The sequence below is a fragment of the Capricornis sumatraensis genome, chromosome 19 (genome assembly GCF_032405125.1).
Source record: "Capricornis sumatraensis isolate serow.1 chromosome 19, serow.2, whole genome shotgun sequence".
Taxonomy (NCBI): Eukaryota; Metazoa; Chordata; class Mammalia; order Artiodactyla; family Bovidae; genus Capricornis; species Capricornis sumatraensis.
In genome coordinates, this window is record NC_091087.1 from 35667521 (window position 1) to 35682324 (window position 14804).

The window sequence follows — 14804 nt, forward strand, 5'->3', positions numbered from 1 at the left end:
AGCCCTGTAGACCTGCCCATCCCATCCCAAGCTGAACTTGGTGTTTTCATCTTTAAGAGGGGATAAAGCCCCCAGAGTGTGGAAAGGGGAGGATGCCGATGTTGCAGTGGAGAAACCAGGCAGGCACTACCTTGACCAGGCGATCAAGGTTAATATCACCAGTGATAAGTCAGGTGTTGATGGCATCATAAGAGGCAACGAGAGGATGCCTCTGAGGTATTTTCCCCTCTGCTCATAATCCCATCCAGATAATAAGCAAACATCAGACAAACCCACATGGAGGGAACATCTACAAAACACCTGACTGGTACCCTTCAAAAATATCAAGGTCATGAGAAGCAAGGAAAGACTGAGGAACTGCCCCAGATTATAGGTGTCTAAAGAGAGATGATGATTATCTGACTCATGTGTCTGGGACTGGACCCTGAAATAAAGAAGGTCATCAGTGGGAAAACTGGCGGACTCCAAATGAAGTCTGTAGATGAGTTGATAACCATATTAACTTTTACTTTTCAACAACACATCATGGTTATGTGAGATGCTATGTTAGAACTGGGGGCAGCTGGGTGACGTGCATAGGAACTCTGCCCCGACTCGTAAACAATTCTCCTTAGGGCAGCAAAGGTACAGTCAACCTTGGAGTTTGGTTCTGCATTGGATAAAAAGCACACATCACTTTCCAAAAAATGAGGCTGGTTAGTTTCCAGACTTTAAAATCTATTTATAGCCAAGCACAAGAGTCTGAAATACTATTCAGAGCAAAGGCCCAGGTGACAGCAGCGGGGAGGTAGAGAGACAGGTGATGGAGGCTGGATTTCCTCCCTCACCCACAAGCTCCGGTGCCAAGACAGCACATCACGTTAGAGAAGTTTAAACACGTGATTTAAAGCCATAGAATAATCACGAGAAGAAATAAAAATGACAGGCAACAGAAACCATGAGGTCAGAGCAGGGGGCCTGTAGGGACAGTGGAAGGCCACACATCCCTGTGGTCACCAGATACAGGAACAGGTAGTGAAAGTCAGAGTGACTAGAAAAACACAAGTCAAGAATCATTTTACACTCATCTCATTGAGGAACATCTTTGAAGTCTGACAATCCTCACGGCTAGAGAGAGCATGGCTTTTGTAAGATCAAGAGGTAGAAGGATGGAGGAGGGAGGTAGGGAGAGAGGCTGCAAAACAGCGATTGCTCTGGGAACCAGCTGAGCATTACCTATAGCATCATCCATCTACACCCCTTATGCCCAGAGTCCAACTCTTGGGTTTATACTCCAGAAAAAAGTTTGGAACATGTGCACCAGGAAACCAGCGTGAGAATGTTCTCAACTGTTTGTAACAGCAACAACCTGCAAACAGTTCAGATGTCCATCCGTAAGGAGCAGCCGAATAAACCATGTGATGTTTCATGGCACAGTCAAAACACGTAAGGCACAGTCAAAACCTGTAACTACGGTGCTCCACACACCAGGAAGGAACTTTAACAAAATTACTATTCAGTGGAAGCCTAGTGTGCTTCAGTCCATAGGGTTGCAAAGAGTTGGACAGGACTGAGTGACTCAACAACAATAATTCAATGGAAGGGGTTACCCTGGTGGCTCAGTGTTAAAGAAGCTGCCTGCCAATGCAGGTGACAAGTGTTTGATCCCTGGGTCAGGAAGAGAAATCCCATGGACAGAAGAGCCTGGCAGGCTATAGTACAGTCCACGGGGTCACAAAAGAATTGGACATGACTTAGGAGAAGGAAATGGCAACCCACTCCAGTATTCTTGCCTGGAGAATCCCATGGACGGAGGAGCTTGGTGGGCTACAGTCCACGGGTCACAAAGAGTCGGACATGACTGAGCAACTTCACTTTTCACTTTCACTTTAGCAAGTAAACAACAAGTTTAGTGGGAAAAGGTTAGTCCCAGAAGATGAAAGACAGAGGGGTACCCTCTTTTTAAAAGGTAAAAATGACAAAGTAAAAGCAGATTTTTCAGGACATATGGATACAATAAGACTCTATAAACAGGGATGTGAGGGAATGAGATAAGATTCAAGAGGTGGGTTAACTTGAGTGGGAGAAGCAGGGGGCCAGGTTAAACATAGGCTATTGTGAAGGCCCACTGTGATTGCAGAGGTGGGTTTTATATCTTATGTTTCTAAAAATAGTAACTAATTTAATGATGTTGGTCATGCACAGAATGGTGAGGGAGTGTGTGTGAATAAAAGGATTAGGGTTGCACCTATTTTGTGTGCTTCAAGTCCACTTTATTTTTAAAAGCAATATATCAAAAAGAGTAGTGTAAGCATACGATTTATATTCATGCAGGCAACAAGCAAAAGAACTAAACAATGACCCTGAGAACCAGAAGAAAGCCTGAGGCTGCAAGAACAAGGCCAGAAACTGACTTTTCATGTTATGTTCTTCAGTGTTTAGGAGGTCACCCTGCTGTAAACCTGAGACCATAAGCGAGGTGCATAGCCAGATGCTAAAGGAGGCAAGCAGAGAAGAGGAGGAGTCTGGGTCCCCAGCGGGACCATGAGATGGGAGAGGGTAGAATCAGCCTTTTCTTTTGGTTCATATTGTTTCACGTCTGTCCTCATTTTCTATGGCTGTTGTGAGAAATCATTGCAAAGTCAGCAGCTGAAAGCTACACGAATGTGTCATCTCACAGTTCTGTGGGTCAGAAGCTAGACGTGGGTCTCAGGAGGCTAGACTCAAGGTGTTAGTTGAGCTGCAACCTTTCTCAGGGCTCTGGGAGCTACTCATTTCCTTGCCTTTTCTAGCTTCTTCCCACACTCCTTGGCTCACAGCCCCTTCCTTCATCCACAAAGCTAGATGTGTGATCTCTCTCTGACCCCTCAATGCAGCCACATCTCCTTCCAACTCTCCTCTTCTGCCTCCCTCTTCCACTTAGAAGGACCCTGGGGTCAGCCAGACAATCTGAGACAATCTCTCTTCTCAAGGGCAGCTGATAGAAACTTTAACTCCATTCACATCCCCTTTGCCTCATAACCTAAAAGATTTGCAGGATAAGACATGGACATTTTTGGTGGGGAGTAGTTACTATTCTGCCAAGCACAAATTCTTATAATAAGCATAAACTCCTTTTGTAATTGCAAACACAAGTCAAAGCATATTTAATTATTTTTTATTCATTTTTTAATTTTTTAGTGAAAACATACAGCATTTGTCTTTCTCTCTGACTTATTTCACTAAGTATAATACTCTGCTGGCCCATCCATGTTGTTACAAATGGCAAAACTCCATTCTTTTTATGGTTGAGTAATATTCCACAGTGCATATATGTCCCACATCTTCTTTATCCATTCCTCTGTCAACAGACACATAGGTGCTTACATGTCCTGGCTATTGTGAATAGTGCTACAGTGAACATTGGGGTGTATGTATCTTTTGAAAAATGGTTTTCTCCAGATATACACCCAGGAGTAAGACTGCAGGATCATATGGTACTTCTATTTTTAGTCTTTTGAGAAACCTCCATACTGTTCTCCATAATGGCTGCACCAATTTACACTCCCACCAACAGTGCACGAGGGTTCCCATTTCTCCATATTCTCACCAACACTTGTTATTTCGAGTCTTTTTGACAATGGCCATTCTGTCAGGTGTGAGGTGATATCTCATTGCTGGGACCATGATCCAACAAATTAGAAAAATATAATGCAACCTTTGAAGTACACAGAATCAAGTATGCCATCAAAGATTTCCACGTAGGAAAAAAAGCTGTTCTGTGGCTGGACAAGGTGAAACCACGTCTAAGCACCTGTGCTACCCAGCAAACGTGTCTACCCTCACCAAACACACAGCTTCACGGTCTGGCAGGCTGAGGCTCTCTCGCTACCACCTGATTCCCATTCTGTTCAAGATATATCCAGGTTCTTAAAGATCGTTTCAGTTTCTTTAAAAAAAAAAATGAGACTAATGCAACTTCCAATTATTTAGTCTTTCCCTTTCATAAATATAAATGCAAAGTCCTTTCCTTGTCTTTCTTTTGCTGAGTTATAGTTGATCTACAATACTATTATTGTTTCAGGTGTACAAAGATAGAGAATGCTTCACAAATTTTTGTATCATCTTTGCATATGAGCCATGCTAATAATCTCAGTATTCCTTCAATTTTGGTGCGTGCATGCTTGCTCAGTCATATCCGACTCTTTGTGACCCCATGGACTGCAGCTCAACAGGCTCAGTGGGTTGCCACTTCCTCCTCTGGGGAGATCTTCCCAGCCCAGGGATCAAACCCACATCTCCTGCATTGGTAGGCGAGTTCTTTACCATTGCACCACCTGGGAAGCCCAGTTTTGGTGCAGGAGCTACTGAAGTGATCACAAGATGCTTTCATTTCTAATTTAAGCCACCAGGTGTGCTTCTAGAAGACCTGGCCCACATGTGGATCATCTTTCTGTCCTGACACAAGCCTTCCATAAAACAGCAGTGAGAGGAAACAATATCCTTCATGAACATGGGGGCTTGGAGTGAAGACACACAGTGGACATTCAGGAGCCCTTGTGGCACCCGTCAGTCTTTCAGCCCTGATGCAGGGATGTTACCAACATGGAATTCGCCCCCTACAGGAACCCCAGGATGGGTACCCAGGCTCTGAGCAGGGCACCTCTGGTGGAAAGTCGGCCCAGGTCACAAAATCCATTCTGTTCTGTACCCTAAATGTCAGGTACTCATTCCTCCAGTGCCCTGGCATTGAGCATTGACACTGACCAATCTGATCTTACACATGATGCCCACAGGTAGCCAGAGGAACCATCAACGGACGACAATGTTCACCTCAAGAATGAAAAGAACAGAGTTTTACCTTTCCAAGTCTGTAACGAAACAGTTCACCTGCAAGCTCCTGAAAATGCTTTCCCATGATAAATGGTGTGTTGCCTCTGGAAAACTGAAAATGAGACAGCTTGACCAGGTAGATCTGATTTAATCTCACTTTCTCCATCTACTACTCAAGGTAGCTCGCCTTGTTTGAAATTAGGTTTGGGAAAACTAATGTGAAAACATCTTTGAAAACAGAAAATACACAAATACAATCTGGGTTTTTCTGAGATGATGACTTAGGGACACTTAACTCCAAGAACACCAACCCCTTGTCCCCCCAGGGCCCCCTAGGGTCCCCACAGACCCCACCTTCCCTGCTGGTCAGTAAAGGGGAGTCTGGCCTTGAGGACCCTATGGCAGCAGACCCTCTGTGCCGCCCCTGAATGTATGCACCTGGTATTTGACCCTGAGGATTGCCAGATCCAACAAGACCTGCTGGAAATTTGGTGGGACTCTCCTTTATTAAAAACAAACATGGTTCAGGCTTCCCTGGTGGTTCAGTGGATAAGAATCCAACTGCCAATGCAAGGGACAATGGTTTGATCCCTGGTTTGGGAGAATCCCACATGCTTCGGGGCAACTAAGCCCAAGCGTCACAACTACTGAGTCCCCATGCCCTAGAGCCTCTGCAAAGAGAAGCCCGGGCACCACAACTAGAGAGTAGCTCGCACTTGCCTCAACTAGAGAAAAGCCCATGTGCAGCAATGAAGACCCAGTGCACCAAAAATAAAAATAAGTAAGTAAAAAATTTTAAAACAAACAGGCAAAAAAACCAAAACCACAACAACAAAAACATGGTTCACTTAGGAAATTGCTCAAAAGAGAGAAGACAGGATGTTGCAGTCACTGAAGGATGAGCTGGATAAGAACAAGAACCAGACATTAAGGCACCATTAGTGAAGGATAGGAAAGCCTGGCATGCTGCAGTCCATGGGGTCCCAGAGTCAGACACAACTCAGCAACTGAATAACCACCACCACCCACACCTGGAGATAACCACTGCTTGTGTTCTGACCGGTTTCCATTCAGGCTCTTTCCCCCCTGCATACCTACATTGTGCAAAATTGGAATTCTACTGTAGCAGGACTCTTGCTATGCTCGTTTAACATAACATGAATATTTCCTTACACCACTGAATATTCGTTGAAAATACGCTATTAATGCGCATATAATTTTAAAATAGCTACTATAACCATCCTGCAGCCATGCAAGGAACAGCAGCCATGAAATTAAAAGACGCTTGCTCCTTCAAAGGAAAGTGTTGACAAACCTAGACAGCGTATTAAAAAGCAGAGACATCACTTTGCCAACAAAGATCCACTTAGTCAAAGCTATCGTTTTTCCAGTAGTCATGTATGGATGTGAGAGCTGGACCATAAAGAAGGATGAGCACCAAAGAATTGATGCTTTCAAACTGTGGTGCTAGAGGAGACTCTTGAGAGTTCCCTGGACAGCAAGGAGATCAAACCAGTCAATCCTAAAGGAAACCAACCCTGAATATTCATTGGAAGAACTCATACTGAAGTTGAAGCTCCAATACTTTGGCCACCTGATGTGAAGAGCTAACTCACTGGAAGACCCTGCCTGATGCTGGGAAAGATTGAGGGCAGGAGAAGGGAGGTGACAGGATGAGATGGTCACTGACTCAATGGACATGACTTTGAGCAAACTTCAGGGGACAGTGAAGAACAGGGAAGCCTGGCATGCTCCAGTCCATGGGGTCACAAAGAGTCAGACAGGAATTAGCGACTGAACAACAACAAAACCATCTGCTACTGCTAGAGATACAGGTTGCTTCCAATTTTCAACTAAGAAAAATAAAGCCACAGTGAGTAGCCTCACACACACATTTTACCGATATCCTTGATTTTAGTACAAACCCCTCAAAAGAGGATGACTTAACCAAAGGGTATAAATGTTTGTATTCCATAAGATAACAGCCATCAGCATTTCCTCCAGTGGGTATGACAGTATTTGTCCTTGTATGTGTTTACGAGGATAAATATTTGAAAGACCTTTCACCAGTTGGGTGGAAAAGAAGGGGAAAAAGAGAGGGTGGAGGAAGAAGAAGAGAATTGTTTCAATTTGCATTTCTCTGATTACTCATGGGGTTCAGCCCTTTCTGTTTGTTTGCCTTTCCTATTTCTTCAATGACCTGCCGACTAGCATCTGCTGCAGACGTTTTCCATCTGATGGTAATGTTTTCCTATTGATTTACGGCTGCTTTTAGTATAATAAGGATGGATTGGCAGGTAGACAGTGTTATGTCCTGACTTGCCAATTCTGATGATGGTGTTGGACGCACACAGGGTGCTAATGCATTTGTGGTCAGCTGTGTCAACTTCCCTTCCACGGCAAGCAGAGTTCCGTGGCCCTTCAGCCTGGCATCTGACTCCAGCTCCTCCACTTGCCACCTGGGGGACCCTCTCTTTGCCTTAATTTCCTTGATAGAAAACAAAAGATAATGAGAGCACATGTAGTGCATGAGGTCAGTGTGTGGGAAACAATCTGGGTGCTGGCCCTCAATGACCTGACTCCTGGTCCTGCCCAGGGAGCACTGGGAGTCTACCCTCAGCCTCCATGTGAGATTCAACCCAGTCCCCGCAGCAGCACCATGAAATGATGAAGCCCCAGCTGATACCTTCACTGCAGCCCTGAGAGACCCTGGCCAGAGGACCTGGGCAAGTTGTGCCAAGATTCTGACCCACAGAAACTGGGATATACAAGCATTGGTTGTTTTCAGCTATTAGGTCTAGGGCTGATTTGTTACACAGCAGGAGATAACTAATATATAATACTTGGGAAGTGCTCAGAAGAGTGCCAATAGCAGATTGCAAAACTGGTCTACTGCTTGGCCACTCCTCCCATGAAAAGACGGAGTCCTTGTCCACTCCTGAAGCTGCTTGACTGTGGCTTGCTTTGACCAACGAAGCAGAGGCACAGGTGATGGAAAGACCTGACAGGCAGCTGCATACAGGTCCTTGCCCTCTTACTACCCTCACAGGCCCCCACCACCCTGCCAAGGAACCCATCTATGGGCTAAGACCACATGGCCCAGTGACCCCTGATGTGCCCCAGCTTACAACTGGCCACCACTTGACATGCATGAGGCCCTTTCTACTGCAGACCCCTGAGTGGGCCCATTTACAGAACCACCTGGCCACGCCCATGCCCAGCACATATTCCCAACCCAACTCATGGACTGAACAAAGGAGTCCATGGGACACTTACCAACTAACCAATCCATGGGAAACTTACCATGGTGTATGATGCTCAGTGAAGACCTGACTTACCCTCAGCAGTGTTCCCTTCTGAAAATGCAGCACCTTGTTTTCACATACTAGAATCTAGAGGGTTGGGAGATACTCGTCACTTCTATTTGTATTTCAGCAAACCTTGAACCAATACTGCATGAGTTCTGTTTTAGTTTGGGCCAGGCACAGTGGAAAAGAACCTGCCTGCAGGAGATGCAGGAGACTCAGGTTTGATCCTTAGACTGGGAAGATCCCCTGGAAGAGAAAATGGCAACTCACTCCAGTATTCTTGCCTGAGAGATCCCATGGACAGAGGAGCCTGGTGGGCTACAGTCTTTGGGGTCACAAAAAGTATACCACTGAGCACACATGCACAATGATATATGCTCTTCTCCTGGGCATATAAGGACAAAGTCTCACTAATCTGACTGTACGGAAAATCAAGGAAGTCACAGCAAAGGTGTCAGAGAAGAACAGTGATACGAACCTAGGACCGGAGGTAGAGATAGTCACCGTTACTTGAGGGAGGACCCCAAGGCCACTGTCCTCTGAAATCAACACTAAACCGTCCCAGTCCCTCTGTCAGTCATCAAACCCCACAATCTCTCTGTGTACAACCCCAGGCACTGAGGTTTTCCAGCCTCACTAGGTACTTCTCACTGTTACTGTCAGATAGAATCACCTCTTGGGTTTTCATAGGTTCAATATTTTAATCAAGCTAGAAGTCTTACCTCATCATGTGAGGATTATCACAATGACCAAGTGCCATGGGCGCCGCCCATGGCAACCAAGGACTTACCATCCCTAGAGAATGGCATTCAGACAGGTGATGTGACATGGGCAGAGTGGCAAGGCCAGGGGCAGTGCAGCTGGGGTCCTACAGATACCTGGCTTTGTGCAGTGAGTGCCCCACCCCTATGCAGCAAGACATTTGGCCCAGGAAGAGGACAGGGCCATACTCTGTCCTCTGGCCATACTCCCCATACTCTGTGCTGGGGAGCCCAACCTCTGAGCAGTGTCTTCCGTTAATACAATTAGCAATCCAGTCCCTGACTGAAGAAATCAGTTCCCCTTATTGGCACAAATGCCATCAAAGGCACGTTAATATGTGACCGGCCTTCATAAGTTAAAAAATGATCTACTTTCTAATGCTAAGTATAAATACCTAAAGACAGTGGTTTCACACTAGCCATTCAATTCCAAAAACAAGAACGTATCCGTGTGTCAGTTACAATTCTTAAATTGTCACATCTAACTAGAGTCAAGTCATTAACATATTTGAGAAATTTAGCAATTACAAATAGACTGTCAGGCTTCTTGTAAGCTAACAACTCTTAACACTCAGTGGAAAACTACAGGTGCCGGCTGACCACCAGCAGAGGCACGAACATCTAGGTCACCAGCCCCCTCCTCCCAATTAATAAGCACTTGGTGGTAAACAAAACCGAGAGGTTAGTCTTCTTAGGAGCCCTAAATTGACAAGAAGTAAAGCTAGCCAGCTTTTCAGTTATCTTCTCATCTCTTTCTAGCTTCCATTTAATGGAAAACTTGTCAAGTTACAACTTTATGTGCCTTGCTCTACAGACTTATTTTCTACAAATGGGATTTTCTCAAGACAATAACTATACTGACAACACTAGGCTGATTGCGAGAAATGTGTTTTTGCCAATTTTCATGAATGTTGGACATGCCTGACACTATCCTATTTTGTAAATTTACTGCCTTGTTTGTGTGATCTTTGAGATAAATGTATTGTCACAGAAGACCCCGACTACCCTTTCTTTCCCTTCATTTTATAAATGCCAACTTTATTTAACTCTGCTGTCACTTAAGTTTCTTAGCCACATGTAATAGTTGAGACTGTTTGTAAGTCAAGGCTTATACCAATACCCCCAAAATCAGAAAACATGAGTTGGTTCTCCAAACATTTTTGATAGTCCAAAAAGTATACTAATATTTTACCCCAAATGGACTAACTATTCAATTGTTAGGGTTTTTCTTTCTAATTGTAGTAAAATACATATAACATAAAATGTACCATCTCAACCATTTTCTTAGGTAACGGTTCAGGGTGTTAAGTCCATTCACACTATAATCTCGAAAATCTTTTTAAAAATTAATTAATTCATTTATTTTTGGTTGTGCTGGGCCTTTGTTACTGTGCAGGCTTTTCTCTGCGGTGAGTGGGGGCTACTCTCTAGTAACGGTGCCCGGGCTTCTCGTTGTGGTGGTTTCTCTTGCTGTGGAGCACAGGCTCTAGAGCACAGGTTCAGTAGCTGGACACAGGCTTAGTTGCTCTGATGCATGTGGGATTGTCCAGGACCAGGGACAAAACTCATGTCCCTTGCCTTAGCAGGTGGATTCTTAACCACTGGACCACCAGGGAAGTCCCTCCAGAGCTGTTTTCATCATGCAAAACTGAAAGTTTGTCCCCATTAAAGACCAAGTTCCCACCCCTCTCCTCCCCTGGCCCCTGACACCTACTATTCTACTTTCTGTCTCTGAATTTGGCTCCTCTAGGTATTTCGTGTACGTGGAATAGTACAGTATTTGTCCATTTTGATTGGTGTATTTCAGGCAACATAGTGTTCTCAGGGTTCATCCAGGTTGTAAAATGTGTCAGAAGTTCCTTCCTTTTTAAAGGAGAAAATAGTATTGCATGTTTCTCGAGACAAAGTTTTGTTTATTCACTCATCTGCTGATGGACACTTGGGTTATGTTCTCCTTTTGTTGTGAATAACACTGCTATGAACATGGTTATGCAAATAAATATCTGAGTCTTCGCTTTCTGTTGTTTTGTGTCTATATTCAGAATGGGAATTGCTGGATCATATGGTAATCATGTAATATTTTAAGGCTCCACCATGCTGTTTTGTCTTCCCAGGTGGCGCTAGTAGTAAAGAATCTGCCTGCAATGCAGAAGACATAAGAGATGAGGGTTTGATCCCCAAGTCGGGAAGATCCTGTGGAAAAGGAAATGACAACCCACTCCAGTTTTCTTGCCTGGGAAATCCCATGGACAGAGGAGTCTGGAGGGTTACAGTCCATGAGGTCGCAAAGAGTTGGACACGATTGAGCAGGCATGTCCAAGTACCCAGTGGACAATGAATCTGAGAACAAGATAAGATCAGTTATAAAAACGAAGAAATGGTAACTGTCTGTGATACAACAATCCCAGTTCTGGGTATACTCCCAAAGAAGGGAAAGCAGCAACTTGAAAACATACTTGAACACCCACATCTACAAAGGCTTTTTATTCACAACAGCTGAAGGGTGGAAATAACCCAAGTGTCCATCAACAGATGAACAGATAAACAAAGCATGGTCTACACACACACACAACGGAATATTTTTCAGTCTTAAAGAGGAAGGAAATGCTGATGTGTCAAAGCATGGATGAACCACAGAACACCATGCTGTGTGGAACACACTGACCACACAAGACTTACGGACATGACAGGGCAGGGGGTTAAGAAGGAGAGGGTGGGATGAATGGGGAGAGTGGCATGGGAACATATACACTAACATACGTAAAACAGATAGCCAGTGGGAATTTGCTATATGACTCAGGGAACTCAAACTGTTGCTATGTGACAACCTAGAGAGGTGAGGGCGGGAGAGAGGCTGAAGAGGGAAAGGACATATATATGCCTATGGCTGATCCATGTTGATGTATGGCAGAAACCAACACAATACTGTAATTAACTTTCAATTAAAAAATAAATAATTTAAAAAATAACCCACAGTGTGTGATCCCACTTTGTTGAGGTCCCAGAGCCATCAAATTCATAAAGTCCAGTGGTGGTTCCCTGGGGCTGGGGGAGGGGAGGATAGGGAGTGAGTGTTTATAGTGGGTGTTGAGTGTCAGTTCTGCAAGATGAGAAAGACTTGGGAAGGTAATGGCTGCACAGCAATGTGAATGTCATTTTTTTTTAAGTTGTATTGAAAAGTGAAAGTGAAAGTCGCTCAGTTGTGTCCAACTCTTTGCGACTTCATGGACTACACAGTCTATGGAATTCTCCGGGCCAGAATACTGGAGTGGGTAGCCCTTCCCTTCTCCAGGGGATCTTCCCAACCCAGGGGTGGAACCCAGGTCTCCTGCATTGCAGGTGGATTCTTTACCAGTTGAGCCACAAGGGAAGCCCAAGAATACTGGAGTGGGTAGCCTATCCCTTCTCCAGTGGATCTTCCTGACCCAGGAATCGAACCTGGGTTCAATCTGCATTGAAGGCGGATTCTTTACCAATTGAGCTATGAGGGTTTTACTGAAGTATAGTTGATTTACAAAGTTGTGTTAATTTCTGCTATACAGCAAAGTGATTCAGTTATACATATATATTCTGTTTCATATTCTTTTCCATTATGGTTTACCACATGGTTCCATGTGCTATACAGTAGGACCATGTTGTTTATCATCCTATAGATAAAAGTTTGCATCTGCTAATCCTAAACTCCCAAGCCATCCCTCCTCCACCTCCCCACCCCACCTGGCAACAAGTCTGTTCTTTGTGTCTGTTTCTGTTCTGTAGATAGGTTGTGTCATATTTTATTTTGTGTGTTTTTTATTTTATTTTACTTTTAATTGGAGGATAATTACTTTACAATATTGTGCTGGTTTCTGCCATCCATCAGCATGAATCAGCCATAGGTATGCATAGGTCCTCTCCCTCTTAAACCTCATATTTTAGATTGCACATATAAGTGATATCGTATGGTATCTTTCTCTGACCTACTTCACTTGCATGATCATCTCTACATCCATCAAACAATGTGAATGTACTTAATGCCACTGAGCTGTATACACTTAAAAATGGTTAAGATGGTGAGTTGAGTTTCATGTTATGGCTATTTCACCACAATAGAAAATAATAACAAATGTCCTTTCCCCCCCATAAAACTGGAATAAAAGCAGGCGAGGAAGAGACCCTTGGGCTCCCTGGGGCTGGGGTGTGCAAGCCCAGAGCAGGAGGGGCAGCTGTTTTCATTATCAGCCTGTCAGTGCTGTCTGACTTGAACTCTGTTGTGCACTAGATGGATTTTTTAATATTAATTTTAGAACATAATGGGGAGCAGCGGAGATGAAAAGAAAAGCAAATTGAGGAAGCCGCGTGCCAATAAGCTGGGTGTCAATCATGGACAGACGAGAGGGGATTATCCAGCAGAAGGCTCAGGCATGCTCAGGAGTGGAGTGTCAGGACAAACCCTTCTTGCTTTCCCTTTTAATAAGGTCATGAGCTGGGGGATTAGAGGAATGCTAAAGAGACAAGGGCCTTTGCTTCAGCAAGATGTTAGTGTGCGGCCAGAGCAGCCCCCACTGCGTGGTTGGGGGTCCTGGACCCAAGCCCTGACCTGGAGAGAAGACGGGTTCAGGACAAGAACACAAGGATTATGACATCAGCCTGCGACCTCACTCCAAGGTGAAATCATCTCAACTGTCTGGAATGCTAAATTTTAAAGTAAGCAGATGAACTCATCAGTGTTACAAATGCTCTGCATTTTGATACCAACATTCATAAATGCCATGAGGAGCAGACCACAGACAAAGGAAGGAAGGGGGGTGACTCTGGGTGGCCACCGGCCTCTCTGAAAGCAGTGAGCTACGTGGGTGGGAGCCGCCCAGGCCACAGTGGGAATGGTCACTGGCCAACACCCCGCCCTGCCAAGTCCAGAAGGGCAAGATCTCCAGAAACCACCAGATGAAAACTGGGCAACAAGGCTTTGAATGTGCAAGTAGAACAAAAGCCACACAAGGAACGGGATGCAGAACTGGATTCTCCACTTGAAGGACTCTGATGTGAAAAGAGGAATAAGGGATGAGCTGGGAAAGGAGGATCACTGTGCAAAATCAGACTTGGCTCTGGTCTGACAACAGAGATCCCCATAGTTGGCTCTAGGACACCAGGTAACTCCCAAGTCAGAAATACCATGGACAGCACCCTGCATTCTCCAGAGGGGTGATTTAACTGAACTGTAAACACTTAATATTCCACAACAATAAGAACAGAAGCTGCCATGAGAAAGAATGACTGACATTTATTTGGTTTAAACCACAGCCAGGCAAACCTCACTACACTTTCATTGCATCTCACTCGGTAATTCCTTGTTAACTGAATTTTATGATTCATTATAAATATTATCAACAAACCAAAAAAAAAAAAATGAGGATACTTGGTTATACATCATGAGTTCTTCAGGAGGACAGGGGAAGGAAAGGGTGGGATGAACTGAGAGGGTAGCACTGAAACATACACACTACCATGTGTAAAACTGTTGAATATGTAAAGATTTTCTTATATAACGCTAGTTCAGGACTCCAGCAACTGTGAGGCTATGCCCCAAAACTGTAAATATCAATTTTTTAAAAAATTTCTGGGACTTCCCTGGTGGTCCAGTGGCTAGGACTCTGAGCTCCCAGTGCAGGGGGTCTGGGTTCAATCCCTGGTTGGGGAGCTGGATCCCATGCCACAACTAAAGAGTTCACATGCCACAACTAAGACCCAGTGCAGCCAAATGAATAAATATTTTTTAAAAAATTTCTTTTGGATTAAAGTCATACCTCTCACAGGACCTGCACAAAGGCCATCGCAGCAACCCTGCTTGGCCAAATGCTGGGAAATATCTTCCCCCAAGGATCAAGCCAGGATGAGACTGACAAAGAATTCAGGGGGTGTCCATGGTGACCCCCCCATCCCATCCTGACAGTCTCCTTCCCCA

General features: G+C 44.6%; 1 protein-coding gene and 1 pseudogene across 1 annotated transcript in view; both read right to left on the reverse strand.

The window, feature by feature from the left end:
* Positions 1-14804, reverse strand: part of ENTREP2 (endosomal transmembrane epsin interactor 2) — a 247543-nt gene that overhangs the window by 148043 nt on the left and 84696 nt on the right. The gene's annotated exons all lie outside the window — the stretch shown is intronic.
* Positions 4049-4146, reverse strand: LOC138095662 (U6 spliceosomal RNA; annotated as a pseudogene).